Raw genomic sequence first — 13,495 nt, forward strand, 5'->3', positions numbered from 1 at the left:
CTGTGAGTCTGTGCTCACATGCGGGGGTGCCCTTGCTCCCACGGCTGACACACACAGTCAGGTTTAGAAGTTCCATCGCAAAATCAAAGCCGGCCTTGTTGATGCATAGCTCTGAAACACCTGCCCTGCTGGCCAGTCACCGGAGTATTACTTCAACCTGACGCAAGATGAGGCCGAGCGCAGGGGCTGAACAGAGAAGCCGCGGGGGGCTGGATCTAGGTGTAGCCGGTGCACAGCCGCTGTCGACTCACCTACTTGCAGGAAAAGCAAGAGCTGTCTTGGGGCAGCTGGAGAGCTCTGAGTACGGTCCATGGAGCAGCCCAGGGCGGCGGGGCGATTGTGCTTCCCTGATTTTGATCCTTGTGCTGTGGTTCCAAAGGGAACCCCTCGTTTTTAGGAAATGTACGTGATGCCGTTAAGGGAAAGGCGGATCTTGTCTGCATCTGCCTCTGCGTGTGCGCGTGCGCGCGCGCGTGCGTGTGTGCGTGCGTGTGTGCGTGCGTGCGTGTGTAGCAGGGAGAAGGGAACAGCAAATCAGGTAACTACTCATACCTGGGGAATCTAGGAGAAGGGCACCCTGAGAATTTCCGTGCTCCTCTTCGATCCGTCTGAGGTCCTCGCGCCGGAAGAAAAGAAAGGGGTGCGGTGTCCAAGGGGCGCCCTCGGAGAAAACAACGCGGTCAGGGGGCGGGGCGGAGGTGAGCGGCTGGTGGGGCCGGCGGGGAACAAGCGGCTGCGCAGAGCCTGCAAGTCCAGAAGGGGCTGCACACTCACGGCCGTGCCCCCATCGCTGGGTTCGCCAGACCCGGTGTTAGTGTCGGTTTGAATCACCGCAGCCACCCTCCCGTGGTGTCACCGTAGGCCCCACAGGGGCTGACAGATTGGAGGACGTGTGAGTGGGGCGCGGCTCGCGGGGCGGGGCACACAGGCGGAGATGGAGAGCGGGTACTTACCCAGAGCGCAGGGGCCCTGTGGTCTCACGCCGACTTTCACGCACTGCACACCGCAGCCCCACGGCGACTGGGTAAAGCCTGTCTTTCCATCTCACCCAGGTTTCGACACCTCAGAACCAGACCACTGCCTTTCTCATCATCTGCTCAAGAGACACGGTTGACCGAGACTTCGGACTCGGGCAGGGCGCCTTAGGTAAGGGGGGGTGACTTAAATCCCCCCACTGACCCACTTCTAGGAGGGTCGTCAGATCACATGGTTATCCGTATTGTCATCTGTATGTTTAACTTTGCTTTTTGCCGGGTGGTTCCTTTAGGGCTGCTTCTGCGGCACATGGAGGTTCCCAGGCTAGGGGTCAAATCAGAAAATCAGAGCTACAGCTGCCGGCCCACACCACAGCCATGGCAACACAGGATCCGAGCCATGTCTGCGACCTACACCACAGCTCACGGCAATGCCGGATCCTTAACCCACTGAGCAAGGCCAGGGATCGAACCCGCGTCTTCCTGGATACGAGTTGGGTTCATTATTGCTGAGCCACAAGGGGAACTCCCTAACTTCGCTTTTAGAGGTTTAAAGAATAGCATCGTGAGTTGGGGTTCGCTTGGGACCAAAGGAAGAACGCCGCCCTCTTCCTCCTCCTCACGCCCTCCCTTCCCCCACCCGCACAGGCGAGCACTGCCGCCGGGCCTCGGGCCAAGCTCTGCTCCGTAGCAGATGGCTTCCTTCTCTGCCTGGAATGACTGTCTCCCTGTCCATGTCCTCTGGCCACGCGGGCCGGTGCCCGGGCCCAAGTCAAGGGCGTTTCCTCCCTCGACCTTCCTCACTCCCAGAGACAGAGCTGCCTGCCGTGACCGTGGCACTGGGCGCCCCTTTCAGGGCCTTCTCTCAGGCTCCGATGTCATTCCCTTGCCTCCTGACTTGACTCTCAGCTTCTTGCTTGCTGGCCGCACGCTGTGTGAGATGCAGGGATAATTCACGTCCAAGGCGGGCAGCCTGTTCTTTCCCAGATCACCAGCGGGTTTGATGTTTCTGGCAAAAGTGATGAACGGGCAATATTACATATGTATGTAATACACGCACTTGACCGCTAAGTTTCCTCTCACTTGCCAGCCCCTGTGAATAAGACGTGGATGCGGGTATATTGCGTTGAGAGCGTCGTGGGGCCGTCCCTGGTGTCTGCAGGGAAGAGCAAGGTCATGGACTAGCACTGTCCACCCTGGTGGAAGGACAGGCCGCCAGCTATGATTTCCTATTGCTGATACCTGACACCTGCAGTAGGATGGGCCTTTCAACTTGAATCCGGCTTGTTCCTGAGCCCCCCACCCCCACTTACCGCATCCCTGGGGTAATTTAAAGCAGAGCTTCTCCGAGCCACCTGTGCCCACATCACCAGGCATCTAGCTGAGATGCAGATTCTAGGGCGGTGCAGCTGGGTGGTGCTGAGATTCTGCATTTCTGACCCGCTCTGGGTGATGTCGCAGAGCCCCACGTGGGGTAACCAGGAACTCAAAGTAAATGTATAACGAGAACTTAACCAAGAGTTCCGAACATTCTAATGATAAAGGGACACTAGCTACCCCTCTGCTGTTTAACAACTGGGGGCGGCTCAGGGGCCCATCCCTGTCCTCCGTCATTCTGCCTGGCACCCCCCCCATGGACACTGCCGGGTCACGCTCGAACCCTTGCCGCCCCACTTTGAGGCACTGGATGCCTCCAGGCAGCCCTCCGGATCACTCCTCTGCCCCCTTCGCCCTCCCCTCTCCCTGGGGACCGGTCACGTGGTCTGTGTCAGTGGCCCTTGCTCTCTGGCTCCTGGCTGGGGGCGGCCATCGGGGGCAGCCGCCAGAGCCTGGGGAGACTGCAGCGGGCCGCATTCCCTGCGGAATGGCTCGCCTCCTGGAGTAGGTCCACAGAGCCCAGCGTGCGGGCGGCCGAGGGGGGAAAGCCGGGGCTGTTGCCCTACCCCGCTGTTAGCGTTACGTTCCTGCTCGGTGCTATGTTTTATTCGTTCTTTCTATTAAACCTCTTAAATTCCAGCTCAGGTCCCTCCCTCATGAAGCCTTCCTGGATTATTTGAACCTTCAACAATCTCCTTCTTTCAGCTCACTCAGCAGGTAACGTAGCCCCCTATTTGGAGCCGTCTTCTCCCTTTGTCCAGCTGCCTCTAAGGATGCGTCTGGACGGATCTCCACAGCTGGACAAGGGACTTCAACTCACTGTCCGGGACTGAACATCTCCCGTCTCCCACGGCACCGGGCACACGCTGGGCTCTTCCTGCTGACCTCAGGTAAACTCTCCCCTTTCGGGGCAGACTACAAAATGCATCTGGAACTCAAAGAATGCACATAAATACTTTGAGAAAAACCCGTTTTTAGGTGTATTCTCCATTTCCATAATAAATATTTGGGGAAGTATCTGAAAACCAAAAAACATTTTTTTAAAAACTCAACTTTTCAAAGCAGCTTTATTGTGATACAATATACATACCATAGAATTCACCCATTAGAAGCATAAAATTCAGTGGGTTTTTTTGGTTTATTCACAGAGTAGAGCAGCCGTCAGCACAGTTAATTTTAGAACATTTTTGGTCCACTCAAAAGGAAACTCAGTTCCTACCTCAGTACCTTCCCTCATCTTGCTTTTTGGTTTTGAGCAGAGATTTAAAACACGGAGCAGAGAAAGGTCATTACAAGGGCAAACCCCTCACGATCCAGTTCTGTTCGCACTGCCCGTGGTTCTGATCACCCATCTTACTGTCTGCGTTTCAGGGGAGCTGGGTTCAGATGGCAGGAAAACGAACCTGGCTTTGCCACGCTCCAGTTCACCTGCCTCCTTGCACACCTGAGTTCAGGAGCCTCGTCCCTCCACCAGAGGGCGTGGCAGCATGGATGCCAGCCGCACCTGGGCTCTGCCAGGTGTTCCGACCGCAGCCCTTTGGAAGGTAAGGGCTGGTTTCTGCCGGTCTGGAATGAGCCTAAGGAGCTCAGCCCCCTGTGTTGAAATCGAGCCGGGAAGGAAGCTTTCATTCATGAGCCAACTGCAGACGTGATTGATTCAGTAGGCGAGGTGCGGACACAAAGGAAACATTATGTGTTGGTGATGATGACAATAATAACACCGCCCCGCACTGACTCTTTGCAATGTGCTCGGCAAGGCGCTAAGAGTATTACACGCGTATCTTATTTAATCCTCCCAACAGCCTTCTGAGTCGGACCTTATTATTTTGCCCCATTTGCTGATAAGGACGCTTAGAGAAAGAAGAACTTACCCAGAGGATCCTTCTTGATTTTTTTTTTTTTTTTTTTTTTTGGTCTTTCTATGGCTGCACCTGCAGCATATGGAGGGTCCCAGGCTAAGGGTCCAGTCGGAGCTGTAGCCGACGGCCTACACCACAGCCACAGCCATGCGGGATCCAAGCCGTGCCTGCGACCTACACCACAGCTCACGGCAACGCCGGGTCCTTAACCCCCTGAGCGAGGCCAGGGATCGAACCTGCGTCCTCGTGGCTCCCAGTCGGATTGGTTTCCGCTGCGCCGCGGCGGGAGCTCCTCCTTCCTGGTCTTAGGAAGAGTATGATGATCTGCCTGGAAGGAGGAAGAGGCCAGTGTGAACTGAATGATCTCCTGGAGGCTTCTGAGCTGTGGCCTTAGAGAATTCAGAATCACAGGCTCCCCTCGAATAAAACACTGGATGCTTTTAAACCCAACACGGGGCACGTCTGAAACGAGAGCTCCACACCCTGGGAGGCCTGTCCCCATCGGCCTGCATGGGTGTGGCCCCAGTAACCACCACGTCCTTAACATCTACATTCTGAGAGGCCAGTGCCCCCCTGGGCGTCTCCCCGTCCGAGGGTTCCCTGATCCCCTACCTGCAGCATGGCCCGCGGGGCAGCCCGCAGCCCTCCTCTCTGGCCCAGGCCCCTCCCACTGTCAAGGAGACAGGTGTTGGTGTGGTCAGGGGCAAAGTCCCAGGTGGCCCAGAACAGCGTCCCTTCGAGGCTCCTAGGACCAGGAGGTGGGACTGTAGATGCAGAAGAAGGGAGGGGGAGCCCCGACTGCCTTTAAATGGGGTGCTCCTCACTCCCATAGCAGTGCGGCAGGCTGAGCTATAAAGTCTGTGCTGGAGCTGAGGTCTTGCGACCTATGCAGATGCCCAGGAGCCCCAGCGTGCTGGCCCGGGAGTGTGCATCCCCCACTTCTCCACGGCAGCTCGGTCCCCTACAGTGGCCTCCCCCGAGGCGCCCGCTCATCTCAGGGCCTGCGGCCCCTTCCCGGGTCCAAGCGTATCCCCGGCGGGCCTCGTGGATGCTCACGGTCAGGGGACTAACACGGTTAGGGAGCCGCCTTCCACGGTCAGGCAGCCTTACCTTCCGGCGGAGGAAGGAAAAGCTGTAAGTGGTAGATGAGCAGTGCCGACAATTTATAAGATACAGGTAAGTAGAAGAAGAAAAAGAATCGCTACCGAAGAGAAGCACTTGGGACTGTGGCATGGGGCCGCCCCTTTGGAAAACAGCCCGGCAGAGCCTCAAACAGCGAGACCTGGAGTGACCAGGCACCCGGCAGGTCCACCCCGCGGCCCCCTGGGCTCACCCCTCCCTGGTCTGGACCCCAGGCGCTGGCATGTTCAATCCCTGCTCAGCGGCCACTCTGTCGGTACCGTTCCAATCAGCAGTGAGTCATCCCACCGGGACGAGGACACAGGGTGGGTGCTCACGGCTTCAGGACCTGTCGCTGTCCACTGGAAAGTCATTCCTCCCCAGATCAGGTAGCGCCTGACCAGCACCTCGGCACCTTCCCTGGGCTGGGAGGCGCCCACGTCCTCAGCTCTGCAGGCTTTCCTTCAGGTCCGGGGCTGCTGGTCCAGCCGCCAATGCCAAGAGCGAGTTTCCTCGTTAGACACAGCGAGTGAGCTGGGGTGTGTGTGTGTGTGTGGAACGGGCAGAGTGTGGGTACCAGGATAAAATCTGACCTCCGTGCTCTTGGCTCAGCAGGTTCTGTCCCGCGTCCCCTCGCTGACGGACCCCAGGGCCACGTGACATGCCTGCCCACCGCAGACTCAGCAGACGGGCTGAATGGAGGAAGGTCATTCCCATGGCGCGTCCCCGAGACCCGACTCCCCGGTGGAGACCCTGCCAGCAGCACGGCCCCCAGGTAATGGCCTTGCGGGACTCCCGGGCCTCGAGGTGCCCAGCAAGAGCACTGGGGGGGCTGCTGCTCAGGAGGGCGGACAACGATGTTGGTGTCAGGGTCTCAAACCTGACTCTGCGGCTGTGTGTCACCGAAAATTCACGTAACCTCTCTGAGCTTCTGTTTTCTCAACTGCAGAAGGGAGCTTATGCTGCTTTCTTTAGAGAGCTGTTGTGAGCGTTAATGGCCAGACCCCCGGAGCGAGAACAAATGACGCCGGTTCAGCACGCGTGCTGCGCGCCGTGCTCCGTGTAAGGAGGTGGCAGGCTCACGCACTCACACAGGCTCACCGCCCACCCCCGGGGCTGTTGACTAAGCTCCTGCTCTGTGCTTGGCGTCCCCGGGGATACGGAGGTGGACACCACGACCTCCGGGCCTCGTGTGGCTGACAGTCTCATGCACGAGGCAGAAAGCAAGCAGACAAGGACAGAACAGAGACAAACCATGTGTCACCTGTGGCGAGTGCCGCCGCGACAGACAACCCACACTCACCCCAGGGAGCAGATGGAGGGAGGGCCAGCGGGGGGTCGGGAGGCCTCTGGAAGGGGTGCCACCTGGCCCAGAGCCGAAGGGCGGGAAGAAAGCGGCCACACCGGGTTCTGGAGGGGGGCCTCCCCACGCCAGGGCGGTGCTTACGAGGTGTTCAAGGGCCTTGTCCCGTGGTCGCCAGGTCAGGACAGGGGCCCGGGCACACAGCCCCCACCTCTCAGACTCTCCTGGCCCCCCTCGCCCTGGGGGACAAGGTGCTCTTCGGCCTGAGCCCGCACCGGGCCAGGGTTTCTCCGTGGTGTTGATGGCAGGGGTGGGAGGGGAGAGGGGAAAGCAAAAGAGAGCCTCGAAGGCCGGCTGGTGGCTGAGCGGGAGCTGACGCCCTGGTGGGCACAAGGTTGAGGCTGAGCGAGGGCGTGCAGCCTCATGACATCAAATTACCAGGCACAACGGGCGTGCCGGGCACCCTGAAAGGCGTGCCGTCCTGCTCCTCGTGGGCAGCCTGTCTTGTTCCCCTGAAAAATCATTGCTTTAATGTCTTGACAAAATGCCTCTCCTCTGGGACTTCCAAGCAGCACAAAGCTGGGTGGGGGGAGTCGGCAGTCTTCATCTCCTCTGCCGTCCTCCTGGCCGGTGGGGGGAGCGGGCAGCAGTTGCGTCGGGGGCAGGGCCCTTCGCCGCTTCGGCCTCCATCTCTGGGTGAGCGCATGTCCGCGCAGCTTCTTGGGCTCACCTGCTGGGGAAGCTCTGGGGGGACGTGCCCCCCAGTAGCTCACTCCGGCTGCCCCGTGGGGCTGTCTTTCAGGGGCTCCCCCCCCCACCCAGTGGTCAGCAGGGTTTCAGAGGAGGTTCCCCCCATGGGACCTGCCTGCCAGCAGCTCAAGCTGAGTCGGCCGTGCCGAGGTGCCAGCGTGGGGCTGGCCGCATCAGCAGCCGCTTCCGTGTGCAGTGAATCTGTGCGCCTCGGCAGATTCTGAGTTCTGCCGCCTTCTTCCGCAGGCCTTTGATGCTGCCCTTAGCAAGGGGTGGGGGTTGAGGAGGGGTGGCCAGGAGGGGCTTGTCACCCTCTGGTTACCCCCAGACCGTGGCGAGCAGGAACCAGGTGTCCAGAGCCGATGCGAAAGGCCAGAAAGTTCTCAGCACCATGGAAGGCCCAGACTTGCCTGGGAGCGGCCCCCAGGATGGGGCAGAAAGGAGAGAGCTGACAGCACGACCTTGGAGCCCAGGGCTGCGGACAGGGGGTGCGCAGGGTGGGCCTTCTCTTGCTCAGCTGGCCTGCTCCCCTGCCCACATTTCTCAGCTCTGCTCCCTCGGATGCCCCCGCGCTGTCGTCCTCAGTGACCGTGGCTCCAGCGTCTGGAAGCAGCCCCTCCATGCTGGTTCTGCTCAGGCCGTGCCCTCTGCCCAGAATTCCCTTCTCTAGCTCCCTGCTCTTCTTTCTTGAGCCTCTGCATGGACCTCACCATCCCTCTGTCCCCAAATTCTGTCCCTGACTTTCCCCTCGGGGGTCCACCCTGGATTGTAAGGACCTGCCCCCCTTTTCCGCTGTGTGCGGTCCGTTTGAAGTTGGAGCACTTCCTATTGTTACGAGATGGCTGTGGTGCTCCAAGCGTCACCTCCTCTCCTGACAGTGTCCCTAGAAGACCGGGAGGAAGGAGGCTTCCCTTTGAATGTCTGTCCCTCCCAGAGGGCTGCAGACATTCCCTAGAAGCAGCCTTCCTGTGTCTCATTGTCACAAGCGGGTCAAGCGGCTGCCCTGGACAGGGACAGGGCGGGCAGAGGAGGGAAGGGTGGAGGAGAGAGTGGAGGGCAGGGAGGCGGTGACGGGCGGGCGGAAGGGCGCGCGGCCGGACGGGCTATTTTGCCTGGGTCTCCCGTCAGGCCTGCTTCGTCGGGATGGGATGGCAAACTCTATGGGGATTGTGACCAGGACGCTGGCAGGCAGGAGGCCTGGATGCCCGCTCTGGTCTGGAATTGAGGAGACACTGCCGGAAAGGCCGCGGGTCCGCCCAGGCCGTCAGCCTCCCCACTTCCCGGGCCTTCCCGCCGGAACCCTCACGCTCCAGCTCAGACCTGCCCCCCGGCTCGCGGGCAGATCCACTCCACAGCGGGGGCTGTCAAGGCGAGGTGCCCTCTCCCAGGCTCTCTGGTGGTTGGGGGGTCTTCTGACCCAGTTCCCTCCAGGAAGACACAAGGGAAACTGCTTCCGGCTCAGTGCAAAAAGGACCCCTTGGCCCATAATCTGCTTTGGACGCGGCCGTGAGACAGGACGTGATGCCTGCGTCTCGGGCGCCGTCCTGTAGCCTGAGGACGAAATGCCAACAGGCTGAGGATGGACGCCTGGGCCTTGATAACATCATTCAGCCACAAGCCTGGAACTCACTGTGTGCTTCCCCAGACGGAGATAATTACCCAGCTTATGTGTATGGAGCTGAGACATCGCCCCGAGCCTCCTTTGGGAGTGGCTGCAACGCTGGGATCGGAGCCGTCACAGAGACTCAGAAATCAGGATGGCGGGGAAGGGGGGTGCGTTTTGTGAAGACGGGCTCGTGAGAAATGCCAACTTTCTATTGCTTATGTCAGGTTGGACGTGTGCCCAGCCCTCCCAAACTGCACAGGACCGAAATCAAGGGTCCCCTCCAGGAGGCGTCGCAGTCAGCGGTGGAGGGAGACTCCAGCGGCGAAGCCGACGTCAAAGACTCGGGACGCGCAGGAGGCGTGGACCGAGTCCTTTACCCGCGTCCTGTTCGGGGTAACTCATCTGAAAGCCCACTCTTCCCTGAATATCTGCTCTCTGGGGACGGGTGGTGTCTCCATGACACCATCCACTTAAGAAGATGTTGTTGAGCCCAGATGAAGGCCGAGATCTGGTCCCAGGAAACGGAGGCCCGACAGCAAGGAAACGCACCCGGACCCTGTCCTCCAGCAGCCTCCACGCTGGCCGCTGAACTTGAATGCGACCAGGAAACCCGCATCTTTAGACAAACCTGGCAGATCCCACGGTGGCCGTGAGATCCAGTTAACGTCCCCAGTGATGAGACACGTGGGTCTTACCGCCACTCTGGGGGGGGGTGAGCCTTGCTTCTGGGGATCGCCTGGCAAGCGTGCAGCAGGTCAGCGGATCAGGAGCAAACTTCAGAGGGGCCCACACAGGAGAGCGGTCAACGGAATACCTGACCTGTGCACGCTTCTGAACGTGCTGTGGTCATAGGCGCCTGGGAAAGACTGAGGAACTGTCCTCAGCTGGAGGGCACCAGCAGCCGTGACAACCAAAGGCAACACGGGGCCCTGGGCTGGATCTCGAGAAGAGAAAGGACATCAGCAGGAAAAGATGCAATCTTCATAGCGTCTGTCCTACCCGGGTTAGTGTCTTGGTTTTGCTGGTGTGGCTGCAGGTGTGTCAGATGTGGGCACTACAGGATGTTAGGTACAGACGAGTGAAAACTTTCCTTGTGATTTTTGAGGCTTTTCTGTAAATCTAAAATTATTTCACAATAAAAGGTTTTAATAATACAATGTGATTAATCCTCTGATAAAAGAATTGTAGGTTGGAGTTCCCATCATGGCGCAGTGGTTAACGAATCCGACTAAGAACCATGAGGTTGCCGGTTCAAACCTGGCCCTTGCTCAGTTGATTAAGGATCCGGCATTGCCATGAGCTGTGGTGTGGGTCGCAGACGTGGCTTGGATCCTGCGTTGCTGTGGCTCTGGTGTAGGCCGGTGGCTACAGCTCTGATTAGACCCCTAGCCTGGGAACCTCCATATGCTGTGGGAGTGGCTCAAGCAAAGACAAAAAGACAAAAAAAAAAAAAAAAAAGAATTGTAGGTGCTTTGGGGCCACATACCCTCCCCGCCCCCCGCCTACCTGCCACCTCATTCACTCCTCCATCCAGTCACTCAGCTGAGTTTTACTGAGCACCTGCCACCTGCTGGGCATGGTGCCACAAGCTGGGGAGAGCGAGGTAAGCAGGACCCCGTGAAAAACACTCAGCTCACCGTCCTGTCTTTTCCACCTGCCCCCACACAGGCCGTGCTCCAGACCAAGGAGTAAGCACGGGCTGCAAATCCCTGTCCACAGAGGGTGGACTTGCAGGCCAGGGGCGGGCAAGGACCTTGGCTGCTGTAAACCAGAGGCACTCTGGGCGTACTGTTCCTGCCGCAAAGTAAGCACTATGGGTCCGCTGCTAATCAGACCGTGCGACACATCCGGCAGGAAGTGGCTGCCGAGTGCTGACTGATGGCTCAGGCTGCGGTGTTGCTGGAACGCTGAGGATGGGAGACGGAGGAGACGGGAGCGTTCCCAGGACCCCTGTGGGTGAAGTTTCCTCTGAGACTTGCTTTGGCGTCCTCCCCGTCCAGTCATCCAGCCATGAATTGAGCCGAGATGTATTCCCTCCTTGAGCACCTGACCTAGGAAGCGGAGACGCATGAGCGTCCAGTTGGCGAGGGCTGCGTAACAGACCACCCCAAACTTACTTAGCCACGGTTCCCTGCGGGGGTTGCATGGTTCCTCCAGGCTCGGATGGCCTGGCTGGTTGCTGCTGGGCGCTCTCTTACTTTGTGGTCAGCTGGGAGCTGCCCGAGGTGGGAAGTTTTCATTCACATGTTGCGTGGTGGCCGGGCTGTTGGCTGGGGTATCTCGGGCCGTCTGTGGCCCTTGCTGTCCAGCAGGCTGGCCCAGGCTCCTTCACAGACATTCTCAGCAGCCTGAGAGCAGCCAACAGCGGCGCCTCCGCACAAGCGCTCGCATCATGTCTGCTCCGTCCCGGTGGGCAGAGCACGCCACGTAGCCGAGCCCAGGTTCGAGGATGAAAAACAGACTGGAATCTCAGTGGAAGGAAAGAATTATCCGATACAGTGGGGAGAAGAGACCCCAGGCACCGAGACGAGCCCCGGAGTGATGACACGGATTGCAGGGACCAGGGGTGACCTCACAGGGAGCTTGTGCGTGAGCCCAGCCCTGAGAGATGACTTCAGGTCCGTCCAGGAGAGAGAGGCGAGTTCATGCACCTGACTCATGCGACAAGCACCAGGAGGAAGAGATGCCAGGACGTGGCCATCCATGAGCCGGGCTGTCAGAGCGCCGGAGTGTGGCAGAGGGAGGGGGCAGAAGCTGGGAAGAGTCGTAGGAGGAGAGGAAGAAACGAGCCTAACGCGAGAAGCGATGTGACGTGGCCAGTAAGCAGACACAGCTGCCCAGCGGGGTGAGCTTAGCGCGCGACCCACCCTCCCTGGGCCTCGGACTCTCCGTCTGGGGGCAAGGATAGCGGCGATCGTCTCACACGGGTTTTATTTTTCAGATCCAAAAACCCTTACACTCTGCCACCTGTGTTTCTGACCTTCCAGCTATAGGTTGGAAGTTCCAACAGCCTCCCTCCTTGGGTTAATTGGCTAGAGCGGCTCTCGGGACTCAGGGGAACATTGTCCTTGCTGACTTACTGGTTTATAAAAGGATACAATTCCGGGCGTTCCCCTTGTGGCTCGGCGGGTTAAGAACCCAACAGTGTCTGTGAGGAGGCAGGTTCCATCGCTGGCCTTGCTCAGTGGGTTGTGGATTCAGTGTTGCCGCAAGTTGGGGCATAGGTTGCCGATGCGGCTCAGGTCCGCTGTGGCTGTGGTGTGGGCCTGAGTTGCCACTTGGATTCGACCCCTGGCCTGGGAAGTCCCACATGCCTCAGGTGTGGCCCCAAAAGCAATAAATAAATAAAAGGATATAATTCTGAAAACAAACAATCAAACAGACCTGACAACTGAGAAGCTGTTACAGTGGCTCCTCACACGTGACAAGCACAGCGTGAATTGCCGTGGTTTATCTGCCCTTGGCCAGGTGCCTGCTTTCTGAAGGCGCGGGCTGATGTAACGCTCACAGCAGCATCAGAGGCAGATGCAGAGATGGGCACCATAGGCTCGGCGAGGTTCAGAAAACGCCGGAGGCCACAGAGCCTGGGGCGGGGTCTTCCCGTGTCTGGCCCAGAGTTGGCACCGTGACCCCGCAGGGGCGTCAGCCCTGGAGTCGGCGGGAGGGACCTGCCATCGAGGAGCCTCCCTTTGGAACGGCTCTGTTTCGGGTCCATTTTTCTAAGAGGTTCTTACACATGAAAGAGGGAGCATTTCAATCACAAATCACTCCCACCTCCGCGTCCCCATGCGCCGGAGGGGTGGGAGGCTGCCTTCCTGTGCATGAGGGGCTGTGTTGGGGTTTTCCTGTGAAACTACTGTTTTCTCTAAAGTGGGGAGAAGTGTCTTGACTTGACCTTCTTTGGCAGCAGGCAGAACATTCTAGTAGCGGTGTAACCAAAAGGCCATGTCTCCATCAAGCCAAGGACGTCTGCGGCCAGCTCTTCCCGGCCTTCTCTCAGGGCCGATGTGCGGGGGCCAGGAGGGTGGCTGCAGAGGCCATGCTGGGGCGTGCCCATTCCATGAGTGTGGCGGGCTGGGCACCCGGGGAGGCTTCTCTTTTGGTTCCAGTCCAAGCAGAATGGCATTCGGAGCGGAGAGAGTTTATTTAAAGAAGCTGGAAGGTTAAAGCACTCGGCGTTCCGCGGAGTTAAAGCAGAGGCGTTTTTAAGCAGTCAAGGCTGGTCTGAGCTGGGCCGTGCGGGTCTCATAATTTTTCCTACACTCGGGCATCTCTTGATTCCAGAAAACCCAGCAAGTGCTGAGGGAGGAGGGAACCACAAACCCACAGCTCTGAGGCCGACTCTGGGCCGTACACCCTCCATGTGCCGCCCCCGAGCCCCCAGAACTCTGGAGGGCGTTTTTACTGCCCCTCACTCACACACCGGGACACCGCGGCCCTGAAAGTGGGGGAAGCCAGTGGCCCTGGGTCTCCAAGTGGCACGGGGCAGCGATGGGATCCGTGCCCC

At 58.9% G+C, this 13,495-nt stretch overlaps 1 protein-coding gene across 1 annotated transcript in view; it reads left to right on the top strand.

Moving 5' to 3' along the window:
* Positions 1–481: 481 nt before the first annotated feature.
* Positions 482–13,495, top strand: part of MTHFSD (methenyltetrahydrofolate synthetase domain containing) — a 135,905-nt gene continuing 122,891 nt past the window's right edge. The window contains exons 1-5 of the mRNA XM_084959309.1: positions 482–698; positions 1,053–1,146; positions 3,057–3,241; positions 3,723–3,895; positions 5,945–6,104. The gene's annotated coding sequence lies outside the window, so the exon portion shown is untranslated. The remainder of the gene's footprint in view (positions 699–1,052; positions 1,147–3,056; positions 3,242–3,722; positions 3,896–5,944; positions 6,105–13,495) is intronic.

Source organism: Sus scrofa, chromosome 6, assembly GCF_054392235.1.
Source record: "Sus scrofa isolate SSC_HxYL_T2T_F1_AM1 chromosome 6, Sscrofa_HxYL_maternal_Yorkshire_Landrace_v2.0, whole genome shotgun sequence".
In the NCBI taxonomy this organism is placed as follows: Eukaryota; Metazoa; Chordata; class Mammalia; order Artiodactyla; family Suidae; genus Sus; species Sus scrofa.